At 37.6% G+C, this 15,473-nt stretch overlaps 1 protein-coding gene and 1 long non-coding RNA gene across 4 annotated transcripts in view; one reads left to right on the top strand and one right to left on the bottom strand.

The window, feature by feature from the left end:
* GRHL2 (grainyhead like transcription factor 2) overlaps nt 1–15,473 on the top strand; it is a 220,899-nt gene that overhangs the window by 135,555 nt on the left and 69,871 nt on the right. The gene's annotated exons all lie outside the window — the stretch shown is intronic.
* LOC103096529 (uncharacterized) overlaps nt 1–15,473 on the bottom strand; it is a 55,007-nt gene that overhangs the window by 32,535 nt on the left and 6,999 nt on the right. The window contains exons 2-3 of the long non-coding RNA XR_008917538.1: nt 14,303–14,573; nt 13,674–13,782 (exon numbers count right to left, since the gene is read on the bottom strand). This is a non-coding gene — a long non-coding RNA (uncharacterized LOC103096529). The remainder of the gene's footprint in view (nt 1–13,673; nt 13,783–14,302; nt 14,574–15,473) is intronic.

Genomic DNA, 15,473 nt, shown 5'->3' with positions numbered 1-15,473 from the left:
GCTTTCAGAAAATGATGTAAGATGATTTCCTTGGCTCATTTTTCTTGTTTCAACTTTGTGCAATTTATTCTTTATAGCAAACAAGTTTATGTGCCCATATGCTTTGGTATATGGCAGTGGAGGAAGGTTTATGTTGTTTGTTTATCTTTCTTTGCTCATCCTGGCTCTGACACTTTACCTCTGTATGTGTGTGTGTGCATGTGTGTGTGTGTGCACGTGCGTGCATGTGTTATACCTCCCTAATGACTAACACTTGGTTCTTGCAGTTAAAGTAGTTCTTGAATCAATAGATAATAAAAGACTACAGAAAATGTTTCTCTAAGGAACTAAAAAAAAAAATTAAATCTGGTTCATTGAAACTGAAAGAATATTTTTCATTCCAAAGGTTTTTCCTAGGAATATTATTGGCTTCATAGCATGGAATCTATAAAAATATAATCTGGAAGTAGAAAGAAAATAGATTTATTATAAAGCAGGTAGCAGATGGAAAATCCTCTTCCCTTCTATTAGGATTGCGGGTGATTTTCATATTCTTCTCTCCAGAGCCATTTGCTTTCTTTTCTAATTCCATTGCTATTATCTGAATATAAGTGCCTTGGAGTTCCTCTGGGAAGATACAAAAATTTCTTAAAATGCCACTTGCTCTAGCTTTATTCAATGTTTATGATGGAATATTTCCATTAATTCCTCCCTTCACAATAATAGTCAGAGTGAGGTTAAGCTAATGGGGACAGAGTCAGAAAGAAAACTTGGCTCTACCTTCCTTTTGATAGTTATGTTACATATTATATACATATTCATTTTATCTGATATAGATATCACCCATTTAAAGACTGCTCATCCCATATAAATCCTGCCCTTGTTTTCCCTAAAACTTTTCTCTCATCCTTTTAATATCTCAGGGATACTAGTGTCAGATTGGCTACATGTTGCAAGCCATTCTTACTATATAACTGGCCCATCTTCATTTTTTATTATTATGTATGTTCTCAGTAAAGATTTAGTACTTTTTTTTCACATGTAAGTCATTGCTGAGAGTATGTTGTGGCCTATTTAATGCTCATCATGAGTTCTTTTATTGCCCTTTGAGGTTATATGTAATTTTAATTATCCTGAGGTTATAGTTTTTCATGATTTAAAGTCATATGATCATATCCTTCATTTCCCAGTACTTCCCATTTCCTTATTCCCATCCCCCTCAACCTTCCCATCCCAAAGTTCCAAACAAACACTGCCTTCCTCTTCAGTATACTCAGTGGAATGCCTGTTCCATAGACAGCAAATTTCCCTTCATGTTAAATCTCTTCCTCTCCCACTCCTTACATCCCTACATCTTCTAACTAATTACAGAAACCCAACTCCTCCCCCCCCCCCAATGACTTTGTCTGGCTACTCTTTCCAGTACTGTTTGCATCTCTACTTATTCCCCTCAGCTCACTGGTTGAGTTGGGGTAGTTGGAATATTTCTTGCTTAGATTTGGAGTCAGGAAGACCTGACTATACACTAAATATATAACCCTGGGCTAGTTGCTTAACCTCTATTTCCCTCAGTTTCCTCATTTGCAAAATGAGGATAGTAATAACACATTGTTAACAACCAGAGTTGTGTGGATCAAATGAGATTATATTTCTAAAGTACTTTGCAAACCTGAAAATTCTATATAAACTTTAGCAGTTTAAATATTGAGGAGGAACAAACTACAAAATGGATTTTTTTCCTTAAAATCCAGTTGTATGTGGAAGGAAGAAAATGTTAAAGACAAAAGCACCAATAAAATAGATTTTTAAAAATAAAATAAATAGCTATTAATACTTAAAAGCAACTCTTCTTCCTTTATCTCCTGAATGAAGTTTGATTAGAATGCAATGAGACTGTTGTTTTTGCATTGTTCTAAAGTTATTTCCCATTTAAGAATTCCAGAAATGGTTTGAGTAATGAAAATCATATTCAAATCAATGTACAGTCTTCCAAAGTGTCTATTTAGAGGTCAAAACTCATTTGAATATGAACCAACATGGTGCAATGAAGAGAATGATGAACTTGAAGGGAAGATCTAGGTTCTATGTTTGTTTTAATCTACCTACCTTGAAAAAAGAATTTATGAAGTGTCTAGTATGTTCCAGACATTACATTAGGCACTGTGTGATCAAGGACAAGTCATTTGACCTCTCTGAGCCTTAGTTTCCTCATCTGTAAATTGGGGATGATAAAACTTTGCATTGCCTTCCTCAAAGTTTTGTTTTGAGGAAGCTGTATTGAAAATCATCAAGTTATATACATGTGAGTTATTAGTCCTAGTAAGCAATCTTGGACAAAACACAAACCCTTTCTGGAGGATTGTTTCCCATCTGTAAAGTGAGGGAGCTGGGACAAGATAGTCTGCTGAGGTCATAAATCTTGGGACTGTGGAGTTAGAAGGAGCATGGAAGTCAAGGGCTTTAGAGTTGAACTTCAGAGATCACAAGCCAGTTTACCAAACATTTCTCAAGGGCATTCCATGTGCAAGGTGTTGGAGGGCATTAAGAACGTGTCGTCCCCACCTTGCAATGACTTCAGTTTTACAATTCCATGATTCCAGTGGAAGCTTTCTGCTGTAACGAGGCTCCTTAAGATTTTAATTTGAAGAACGTTTAATTTTTTGTCCTCCTTAAACAAACTCATGTAAAAAATAAAAAGATTGTTGATTGCTCATTAATACTAAAGACGGGGAATTCTTCACACAAGACCCTATTGAGCTCTTAAAGAGTGGAAGGCTCAGATTCCTCTCAGTGAAGGCTCCCTTTTCACTTGGAAATGACATCATCTTGGAGAGCTGGGGAGCTTCAAACCCTAATTACAGACTTTCCTTTCTTCCGGATTTCTAAGGATATTCTTAAAACGGGACTCATTGTTTCTACCCAATGTCATTTACTCTCTTCACAACAATTTCAAGATTAAACTAACCTCAGTGGCTACAAAGACCTCTCTTATATGACCCAGACAGAATACCCAAAGAGGAGACATCACCAGAGCAGTAAGATGCTACTTAGAGCTTTTTTTTTTTTTCAAAATCCAAGGAACAAGTACTTTCTTTGTGTCTTTTCATAGTAATTCCATATCAGTTTTTCCCCCAATTTGGTTCTATGCCCCACCCTTCCCCTGACTGATAAGCTTGCCTCAGATTGAGGAAGCCATCTTTCCAGGAATGCCTTTTTATTCTGTCTCCATCCCAGTCCTTCAGGGTTGCCTCTATCAAATGAAAATGCATCAAAACCTCACTTACTATATTCCTGTATGTTTTCTGTCATCCATTCTCAGGTTTTTAGAAACACAGTCTCATAGAACTGGTGGAACCTTAGAGATCATTTAGCCTAGCCTCCTTATTTTGAAGATGAGGAAACTGAAACCAAGAAAGGAAAAGTAACTTGCTTGAAGTCATGGAGGCAGTAAAGCCTGGAATCATTTTTCTGGTGTCTTTCAAGCTATATTTCAAATTATAGAAACTTAGAGAATTACAGAAACTTAGGATCCCCAGAAGATATTGAGGTTAACTCCTGCTTGAAACATGAATCTCTTGATAGCATCCCCATCAACAGGCAGTCCTCTTAACTTCTGCTTGAAGACGTCCAATGGCAGTCAGTTAGACAAACAGCATTGATTAAACATTGGCAGTGCAAGAAGAAAACACAACATAGCCTCCATCCTTAAAGAGTTCACAGTCTGTGGGGTAGACAACATGCAAATAACTATTTACATGACAGATATAGACTATAAATGGAAGGTAATTTCAAAGGGAAGTCAGATAACATTGCGGGGGAGGGGGGGAATCAGGAAAGGAATTCAGAGAGATTTTTTAAAATTCAGTTTTTTCCCATTTAGTAAAATCAAGTCTTTCTTCCTTCTCACCTCTAAACCTTAGTTGTAAAAAGAAATAAAAAGGTAACTCTTGCTACAAACATGCATAGTCAAGGAAAACAAATTTCTGCATTTGCTGTGCCACCCACCCACACACATACACACACACACACACACACACACACTTTCTGTATTTAGAGTTTTTCACTGCTCTATCAGGAATGGGTAACACATTTCCTCATAAGTTCTCTGGAAATGTGTTTGGCCATTACATTTTTAGAGATGCTACCTTTCAAAATTGTTTATCTTTTGTAATATTATTTTCTTCATATTCATTTTCCTTCTGGTTTTGTTTACTTAACATCAGTCCAAACAAGTATTCCAAAGTTTTCTCCATAATCCTTCCTTTTTTCACTTCTTATAGCACAAGTATTCCATCACATTATATAGTATACCTTGTTCAACCATTACCCAACTGTTGGACATGTGCTCAGTTTTCAATTTTTTGCCATTGCAAAAATATCTGCTATAATTTTTTCATATATTTAATTAGAGTTTGTTTTGCTTAGAATAAATCTCTGATTCCTTCCCTACCCTCTCTTCTTTGCCTCTTTCCCTCCGATTTAGTGAAATGCATTTCTTTCTGAACTATATGTCTATTCATTTCTCTTTTGGCCAGCTCAGATGAGAGTGAGATTCAAGTGCATACCAATCCCCCTACCCTTTCTGTCCTGTTTATAAGTGAAATAATTATTCCATTTATATGAGAATAATTTCCCCTTATCTTCCTTTCCCTTTTTCCTCTTAGTATATTTCTCTTTTCCTCCATTTCCATTTTTCCTTTAAGATCAAGACATAACAGAACCACTCTCAGGTTCTCTGTCTAATTAAACCTCTTCTGTGATCACTGATGATGATAGGGTTCAAAGGGGACATATGTATCATCTCCCCATATTCTAATACATGTGGTTTTTATACTTGTTTCATCCTTTATGATCATTTATCTTGTTTATGCTTTTTCTTTACTCCATTCACCTCACAGTTTCTTTGCAGCTCTGATCTTTTTATTAGCAAAAGTTGAAAGTCCTCTTTCATTTAAAGATCCATTCCCCTCTCCCCCATTAGTATGATTATTAGGTCTTTTGGGAAGATATTTTGCCTTCTGGACTATTTTATTCCAGACTCTCCTCTCCTGCATAATGGTAGCTAATAAATCAGTCATGCATGATCTTAACTGTAACTCCTTAGTACTGTACTTGAATTATTTCTTTTTGGCTATTTGCAATATTTTTATTTTGAACTAGAAACTGAATTATGGCTAAAATTTTTCTGGAGATTTTCATTTTGGGGTTCTTTCACAAGATGGTTGGTAGATTCTATTTCCACTTTGATTTCTGGTTCTAAGAGAACTGGGCAGTTTCTTTTAAGATTTCTTGGAAGATGATGTCTGAGCTCCTTTTTTGTTCATAGCGTTTAGGTAGCCCAATGATTCTTATATTGCCTTCCCTCACTCTGTTTTCTAGATCAGTTGTTTTTACCATGAGATACCTTATAATATACCTTATATTTTCTCAAAATTTTTTTTCAGATTTCTGATTTTATTATAATATTTCTCTTTATTTTGTGGAGTTGTTAGATTATATTTGATTTATTCTAATTTTCTGAGAGTTTGTTGCTGGGTAAAGTTTTGGATCCCTTATTCTAAGGTATTAATTCTCTTTCTTCTTTCTTCCATAGCTCTCATTTTTTTCTCTAGTGTTCTCATTTCATTATAAAAATATTTTATAACTTAAAATGCTGGATTTATCTTTCTCTCCTAGAAATTCTAGTTGAAAACTATGTTTTTCTTTGTAATTTTGCTTATAGATAGATGTTTTGGAGTAATTTTTTCCTTTTGCATTTGCATCTTGATCACCCTGTTATTATAACTATTTTATGATGGAATTCTTTTTTTTTTGTTTGTTTATTTATTCTCTTAATCTACTTTCTGGTTTGGGGCTTGATGTTAGGGTCACATACAAATGTCTGGGCTTATTCTGTTGCTGTTTCCTTGGGGTTGAGTGCTGTGTATTCTAAGATAGCTCAGACCAGGGGCCTGTAAGCTTTCAGTGCTCCCAATATAGATTGATCCAGGGCAATGTATGATCATGACTTCCTTCTCCCTGCCTCCCTCCACTCCATCCTGGTATGAGTTCTCTAAGTTCCTACTCTGTGTTTGGGTCTGAGCAGCAGATCTGTGGGTTTGCCTTGTTTGCAGTCCATTAGACTTCTGCTGGGTTCATTCACTCAGGCAGCTGGAATGCTTTGTTGGTTTGGAGTGACAGAACCATTGGTTTCTCTCTGGTCTAGGATTCCTGACCTGGTTGTTCTGGTTATAGGCCCCTCTCTACTGGATCTTTGAGCTCTTTTTATCTGGTTTACAGACTTGCCTTGAGCTGTAATGCTCTGTACCCACTTTTGTGACCAGAAGTGGTCCCCAGGGTCCATTGACTTCTCTGCCTGTCTCCCTATGCTGATCTAAGCTGGGGGAAAAACCTTGCTGATTTTTCTTAGATTTATCAAATAGGATTTGATCTATGGTATTTTCTACATCTGTTTGGAGCAGTTGGGGTGGGGAGTAGGTACTCACCCCACTTTATCCTTCTATTTTGCCATCTTGGACCCATATTTGTGTTGAGTTTTGAAGGAAGCCAGGAGGGGTAGGTGAGAGTGTAGCATATCTCTGACATGGACAGCTGGCAAACAAAACAAAACCAAACCAAACCAAACCAAACCAAACCAAACCAAAACAACCTCTACAAATTTGGAGAAGAGATGGAGTGTTGTCTATGAGAAAAGCAAATCAGCCAGTTTAGCTGTGCATTTGGAATGAAGGAAGGTATAAGAAGGCTGGAAAGATAGGAAGGGAGTGTAGGTTACCAAGTCCTTGAAATGCTAAACAGAGGATTTTATATTTATTTTTACATGTAATAGAAATTTTCTAAAATTTGTTGAATAATGATGTGACATGATCAGACCTACACTTTAGGAAAATCATGATAGCAGCTGAGTAGACAATGGATTAGAGTAGGAATACTTGAAACACAGAGTCCAACTAGCAGATTATTGCAGTAATCCAGGCAAGAGGTGATGATGGCTTGAACTAGAGTAGTGACTGTGTGACTATGTGGGAAGCTGGGGCAGAATACAGAAAGGAAATTGAGGATGATAAATAAGGTCATGAGTCTGGGTTATTGAGGGGATAGTGGTACTCTCTGCAGCAATAGGAAAGTTGTGAAACAGGATGCTATTTCCTTTCTTCACAGGCAATCATCTCTTTTTTGATAGTTCTAATTGTTAGAAAGTGCTCCTCCTCTCACTTAAAAATCCAAATCTGAGATTCTATTTAAGTAGTGAAATCCTAGTAAGTAGTAAAGAAACTCCTTCTCCAAAGTTGATTGGCAATTGCTCTGCAGTCAGAAGACCTGGCTTCAAATTCTGCCTTTGACATTTAACATCTTTATAACCTTGGACAAGTCACTTAGCCTTGATTGGCTTCAGTTTCCTTATTGGCAAAATGGAGGGCTTAGACTTGCTGGCCTCTCCTATCTATTCTAGATCATGACACATGATACTGTGTACCTGTGACTAATTTTCTTTCCATCACCTAGAATGGGCACAGTGCTAAATATGATCTGTCCAAGTGCTTTTGGACCTATGATCAATTTTATACTACTCTAGTGACTTTAATTCCCTAGGAAAGCTAGGTGCTACTGTACCTTATTATTTAGGATTCTGATTCCCTGTTAAGCATTATTCTCCCACCCCTATCCATTCTGAAAATTATTCTCATTTGTAATGAAAGCAAAATTATAGCATTATTGTTCTGCCTTCTTTCCCTAAAAAGGAATTTTTTCCTATCCTGGTAGCCTCCCCCATAGCTTAAAAAAAAGCCTTGTCATTTGCCAGAAACTCAAACTTCAATACTTACTAAGTTTTATGATGAGCAGGGAAAGGAATAAACATTTATATAGCACCTACTGTATGCCAAGCACTATACCAAATGCTTTTTATATCTCATTTAATCTTCATTTAAATCTCTTTTAATTTTAGTCTTCTTAATTAATGTCTTTATTATATGACAGTGCCACTCTATCAAAGAGACAGTATAAAAGGAATCACTCTCAGAATCTGAGAACCTACATTCAATTCCTATCTCTGGCTCACAGATGCCACCTGTGGGATTGAGAACAAGTCACCTTAGCCTTTTGAGTTCCAGTCACTTCATCTGCAAAATGAAGATGCTGTTATATTCACTAATCACAACACAGGGTTGTTGTAAGGAAAACACCTTGTACAATGCTACTGGGCTGTAAGAATGTTACTCATTCAAAGATCTGCAATTTCATTTAGTGTGGGAGACTCCTGGGGCAGCAATTCCCTCTATCAATGCTCAGCATTGAATCAGCAACACTTATGACTTGGTAGATTTGACCAAGGAATATGGAGTTAAGTTAAATTACCCACTCAGGGTTTCATAATGAGTACCAGAGAAAGGATTTGAACCCACATCTTTATGACTCAAAGACTAGTGTTATTTCCAGCATTTCACATGGCCTCTTTGCATACTATTGTGACTATTGTTGTCCCCATCATTCTTATTATTACCAGAACTGCCATTTTATTGGTATAAGCAACTTCCAAGGAGGAATCTCCAACCTTTCCATGCAGATCAACTCTTCATTTTGCTGCTCTGCAGTTTGCTCTTAGGGAGGTCAAGTAACTCTTAGTCTAAGGTCCCATCGGGAGTGTCAGAGGCTAGCCATCCTATTTTCTTTGCTTACCCACCTTTGCTATGCTCAGTCTTTTGCACATGTCTCTTGTACATATTGTCCTCAAATATAAATTTGGCAATGAATTTCCTGTTTCTGTTTAGATAACCTCCTCTTTTCTTCCTCATCAGTCAATCAATCAGCAAAATTTTATTAAGTACTTACTCCATTCTTGGCATCGTGCTAGGTTCTGGGAATACAAAGTCAAAGCAGAAACTCTACCGGTTTGTGTTTGAATAGCCAGAATGTCCTTCTTGTAATCTTTACCTCCCTCTTCTCATTGCAAACAGTTGTGAAAAATTATTCACTTGAACATCACCTAGTCATACTAATTTCTAGTTTTTCTGATGACTAGCCTTACCCTTTTAGATGGAGAGTTGTTAAATTTATACACTTGAAGCTAGCAGTCAAATGAGGGATTTCCCCCATTGGGAAACTTTTTTTTTTTTGTAAATGCATAATGTTATTAGAAATGATGGGAAATTAGAGTGAGCAAACCATTTCTGGGTGAATTTCATCATCATTTACTAGCTATATTGCAGAATGTGGGTATTTCTGAATTGTATTAAACTACATTATTTGGCCTAAAACATTTTAATGAAAAACTTCTTTGATACATTTCTAAAGGGTTAATCTTATCTTATTTTGAAATATTCTAGAGTAAAACTGAGATGAGAACTAATAATCGCAGAGTTTTGTCTCTTTTCTAGTTGAGATCAGAAGTAGATAAGGTATTTGTGAGGACAAATACAAATCTGAAGTTTCATGCTTATGGAGCAAAAGCCTGACCTAGTGACTATGAAGTTACTAATGTCCCCTCATATCAAATCTTCTGTTCAAAGGGATGCTAAAGGCAAAAATCGAAGCAATTGAATTCAATCATTTCAAGAGTTTTCTTGGTAAAGATACTGGAGTGGTTTGCCGTTATTCTCCAATTTATTTTACAGATTAGGAAACTGAGGTAAAAAGGGTTAACTGGCTTGTTTAGGGGCACACAGCTAATAAGTATCTGAGGCCAGATTTGAATCCTGGAAGATGAGTCTTTCACATTCCAGACCCAACTCGGCACTTTTAAGTAATATAACTTAAAACCAATTGAAGCCCAAACTTCGAACAATAAGCAAAGCTTTGAAGACTGTCATGTTGTTCTTTTGGATAATCTGAGTATTTTTAGTCTGATTTTCTATGAGTTTTGGGCCTTCTTTGGAAAATGGTCTTTCTCCTTTTGGCACTATCTTTGTTGAATTGTCTTTATAAGATGGACAAGTTCCACCTGATATGGATGAGAATAAAATTTAAATGTAAATGAAACCCCCAGGAAAGAATTGCAGTTGAAACCACAATCCATTCCTCTGTGCATCCTATTTTTTTGTTTGCTTGTTTGTTTTAAGTAGAAATAGTTTCTTGTCAGACATTTCTAGCTGGTATGGAAATATATATATGAGATTTCAACAGAAAAATATGTGTATATACATATTATATATATTTGTATTTATAATAAAACTGGATGGGTATTGAGAGAGAATTTATTCCAATTCTGTCATTTAACAGATGAGAAAACCAGGTCACAGAAAAGTAATGTGACTTATCTAACACCCTTAAAAAAAGGTCATTTAACAAATACATTTACAACATAGATTTTTCTTATAATATTTTACTTTTTATACCAAAACATATTTTGACTTTTTCCACTCCCAGAGAAAGTACTCACACATATAGAGAACAACTCAGGTTCTTAGGGAATAATGCAACAATCTCTTTATTGGTTTCTGATCAGGAAGACTCAGTGGACCTTTAAAAGGGAGTGACCCAGCCCCAGTTTCTTCTCTTTCTAGCTGGAGATCATGTTAACACTATTCAAGTCCATTGCTTGAAAGATGAAGTGTGCTGGCTCTCCCTTACCCTCTGGCACCATGGTGCCTAATCCAACATGGTAGGACTGTGTGGAGCCTCAACTAGGAACCTTTGAGCCTAGGCTTCTGGCTCCCAAGGCTTGTACTAGAACATGCATACCTGTGGGCCTTGGGACATAGCACTTAGCTGTGGCAGTTTACTCTTATTCCTTTCTCCCTTGCTTTTTTGCTGCAATGATTAACGGCATTTTGCCTCTGCAGGAATGCTTCTGCTTGTTGGAATAACAGCTGTTGTCAGTCAATCGAGCCAAGGGCTCCCCTCTCCATCATGTGTCATGCCTATGATTTAACCAGCAGGAAAGGGCAGGTGTGTGTAATGGGGATTGCTTCTTTTGCTTTCCTTGTCAGTAGAATGTGTATTTGGGGAAGAAGTTACATTTTATTTTTATGATCACTTCTCTCTCTCTCATCTCTCTCTCTCTCTCTCTCTCTCTCTCTCTCTCTCTCTCTCTCTCTCTCTCTCTCTCTCTCTCTCTCTCTCTCTCTCCTCTTTTCCCTCCCTTTATCTATCTATCTATCTATCTATCTATCTATCTATCTATCTATCTATCTATCTATCTATCTATCTATCTATCTATCTGTCTGTCTGTCTACCTACCAATTACATTTAATAACAAATTTCCACATAAGTTTTCCCAAGTGGTGTGACCGCATTTATCTCCCTCCCTTCCTTCCCTTCTCCCTCCTGATGCTGTCAGGAGAATCGATCTGGGTTATAGGTGTAAAACATATTTCCATATTGTTCAATTTTGTGAGTAATCTTATGAAACCAAACCCCCCAAATATAAACCCAAATAACAATTGGAAAACTGTATGCTGTCATCTGCATTCTGACTCCAACAGTTCTTTCTTTGGAGGTGGATAGCATTCTTTGTCAAAAGTACCTCAGAATTGTTCTGTGTCATTGTGTTACCAAAAATAGCTAAGTCTATCAAAGTTGACGTGATCACTTCTTAAGACAGGCCTAAACTATGAATACCAGTACATTCTCTTCCTTTACATTTATAATTAAAATCAATATGGTACAAAACCTGGTTTCATATCTTCTTCCTCCCTCCCTCCCTTCCTTCCTTCCTCCCTCCCTCCCTCCCTTCCTTCCTTCCTTCCTTCCTTCCTTCCTTCCTTCCTTCCTTCCTTCCTTCCTTCCTTCCTTCCTTCCTTCCTTCCTTCCTTCCTTCCTTCCTTCCTTCCTTCCTTCCTTCCTTCCTCCCTGTCCCTCCCTTCCTTCCTTCCTCCCTGTCCCTCCCTTCCTTCCTCTCTCTCCCTCCCTTCCTTCCTCTCTCTCTCTCTCTCTCTCTCTCTCTCTCTCTCTCTCTCTTTCTTTCTTCCTTCTGGTTTTTTCTTCTCTCCATCTCTTTAGTTTTATTCTCATATTCATTTCTCAAAGATACACTGGAAAGGGCACTGACCCTGGAATGAAAGGATCTGGGTTCAAATCCTGCCTATATGACCTTGGGAAATTCACTTAGCCTCTTGTGGACCTCTGTTTCCACATCTGTAAAAGGGGATGGAAGAGGTAATCTATTTAATCTCTGAAGTTAATGATCCTATAGGCTATGATCTCATAACCAGCATTTTTTGGGCTCCTTTAGGTCCCAAATGCAGAGTGACATGCCTACAGGGAACTTCGAAATACCAAATTAGACCCAACTTAGTTCTCCTTTCTTTGTAGCTCATATTGTCATCCTCCTCCACCCCAACCCTATGCAATTTCCTACTTTGTACAACTACTTATTTCTCCTGCTTTTGCTTTTTTCTATTTCTATCAAATAAAAGACGGAGAGGGTGAAGACTGCCATAGGCACTCAGGTGATTTTTTAGAAAAATTGAATATATATATATATGAAAAACCCTAATTTTCCAGCAGACAGTCTAGTCTTATAGAAATATAGCCTATCAATAATAAGCTATGGTGGACTCAAGGGGCTGGGGCATTATATTCTTACCTTCTCCACCAAGGAACACTTCTACTTTGAACCTATGTGCATTTTGACCAGATTCAATCCTGAGGGCTCTTACCTAAAAGAAGGGTTATACCACTTTTCTCACTCTTTGGATCCTTCCATCCCCACCCTTGCGCCCTGGAGAACTAAAAGCTTCTCTTGGGTTCATATCTAGGGTTTCTCTAAAAGGGTGAAGTTGAAAGACATGCAGTGTACAGTATGAACCAATTATAGGACAGCTATTCATTTCCTCATACAAGAAATGCTTAATAAACCCAACACCCACAAGAATGCATTGACAATATGACATAAAAGCAGGATTCAGTAGCTTATTATCTCTTCCCCAGGGGTTTAGATTTAACTTTGATGTTTGAACTGGGTCAGTTTTTATAAATGGTTTACTTTGTTGAAAACATTAGGCCTGATTCCAGAACTATATAATTCCAGGACTGGATGGAACCTTTTAAAGATTGCCTAGTTGTGTGACCCTGGACAAGTCATGTAACCCTGTTTACCTCAGTTTCCTTATCAGTAAAATGAGCTGGAGAGGGAAATGGCAAACCAGTATCTCTGCCAAGAAAACCCCAAATGGTGTCACAAAGTATAAGATATGAGTGAAACAACTCAACAATAACAAAAATGAGCTGGAAAGGGAAATGGCAAACCAGTATCTCTGCCAAGAAAACCCCAAGTGGGTTCAGGAAGAATTGGATATATATGAAAATGACTGAACAACAAGAATCTAGGTTGAAGATCTGGTCCTCCTTTTATAGATCAGGAAACCAGGTTCCAAAGAAGTTACATCATTTACCATTGAAAGATTTTTACTTAGGTTATAGGGTTAAAAATTTGGATTAAGATTATGGATTAGAAGTGAAGGAAACAAATAGGGGAAAACATTCCTGGAAAGTCTGGAAGTTTAAAAGCCCCACAGTGGGTGCTGGAAGAATACAATAGGGATGCAATGTAAATGGTATTTTCATGTAGTTGCTAAGGTGTGTTATGGGTTAAGGAAGCTTCAGAAGGGAAATGTAAACATTTGCTGGAGCCTCTGGTATTGGACTATAACAAAGTCATGCCTTTGTTCAGGTTTTATGTGGTAATGAATAGCAGAAGAAGCTATTAAGCTGGACTTAAGCCTTATATGGAAGGAGTGATCTTAGAAGCTCACCTTACAGAAGAGAACAAGAGCTTGAGCTTCTGTCAGAATGTGGGGTTTCCATGGCTTGCCACCTGACCCCCTGCGTAAGACTCGTGATCCAACATGCTCACCTTGTTGGCTGTGGAGAGAGAAAAGATGGCATCACCTGGGATTTCATAGAATCACAATAAATATTTGCTAAGCTGAATCACTGACTCTCTTTGTATCCTTCTTACTTGATTTACGGGCTCTATTCTCTATTCCATTTATTTATAGAAATATCTTACCTGCCTTGCCTAAAGTGAAAACTCCTTGAGTAAGGCTTACATTTCCATCTGACTTCTCCAGCATCTAGGCAAGTGCCTAGCCCAGAACTCAGGAAAGGGGTCTTGCATTGAAAGGGACTTTCCAGAGCCATTTCTTCAACCTCCTCCCCAATGTCAGAATCTCTTTGGTGACATCTGTGAAAGGTTAAGTCTGGTATGGTGAGGAGACAAGGTCGCTGCATTCAAATGAGGAAGCCTCTCTTTAAATCTCAGCTCTGACTTCTGATGGCTATGGGTCATTGGCAAGGCCCTTACTAATTCTAGTGCTATCCTCACAGCACTCTTTGTGACGTTCAAGTGATAGAGTGTACAGAAGGAAAGTCCTTTACCAACCTTAAACCCTTTGGACTTCAGCCTGTGATCAAAGGCTTTTGGCCATTAGGAGCTGGTCACCATTCATGCCTGGCCTCTGTAGAACAACCTTTCCCATTGTTGGACAGCGCTAATTGTTAGAAGAAAGCTCTTTCTTATGCTGATCTTCAGAGTCTTACAATACCATTATCTGCTAGCATTTGTTGAGATCTTTGGCTATATGGCCAATAAGCACCTGAACTTTATATCACACAGTACAGGCTCCCTTCTTTGTCTTCATGGAAACACGAGTCTAGGGTAAAACAAGATGACCTTACTTACTCACTACATGCTTAACTTGTGGACATTTCTTGTCACAGCAACCATATTATTTCTTAAAGTTAGATTCATTGTCTTATGCTTTTATTTTTTGGCAACCCATACAGACTTATCACAAAATAGATTTGTTGTTGTTGTTTTGGCCAAAATTCCAAGGTTGGAACCATCCTCTTTTGGAAGCTGGGTGGCCCAGTGGATAAAACGAAATCCAAATCCAGCCTGAGCTGTGTGACTCTAGGCTAGTCCCTTAAGTTCTGTCTGGCTCAGTTTCCCCAACTACAAAATGGAGATAATAGCAACACCAAGTTGTTGTGAGGCACAAATATGATAGTATTTGTAAAGCAGTTAATACAGTCCCTGGCACATAGTAGATATTGAACACATGTTTGTTTCCTTCTCCCCTGTTCTTCATACAGATTGGCACCTTTGAATATATTCTTGTTGGTTGGTCATTTCAGTCATATCTGACTCTTCCAAAACCAAATTTGGGGTTTTCTTGGCAGAGATGCTGAAATGGTTTGCCATTTCTTCTCCAGTTAGTTTTACTGATAAGGAAATTGAGATAAATAGGTTTAAGTGACTTATCCAGGGTCACACAGATATTAAGTGTTGAGACCAGATTTGAACTTAGGAAGATGAGTCTTCCTGACTCCATGTCTTGCACTCTATCCACTATTTCACCTAGTTGCCTATAATGCATTTTCAGAGAGCTGCTAAGTTCAAATGACTTATCAATGGCCAATATGGCTAGTAGGTGTCAGTGGCAAAACTTGAACTTAGATTTTTCTGACTCCAGAGTATACTCCTGCTTTTTTTACCTCATAAATATTTGAGTATTTGTGAAAGGTAAAAAGGATCAAAATGGATAGATTAG

Source organism: Monodelphis domestica, chromosome 3, assembly GCF_027887165.1.
Source record: "Monodelphis domestica isolate mMonDom1 chromosome 3, mMonDom1.pri, whole genome shotgun sequence".
NCBI classification, from domain to species: Eukaryota; Metazoa; Chordata; class Mammalia; order Didelphimorphia; family Didelphidae; genus Monodelphis; species Monodelphis domestica.
This window is presented reverse-complemented; position numbering and strand designations above follow the sequence as displayed.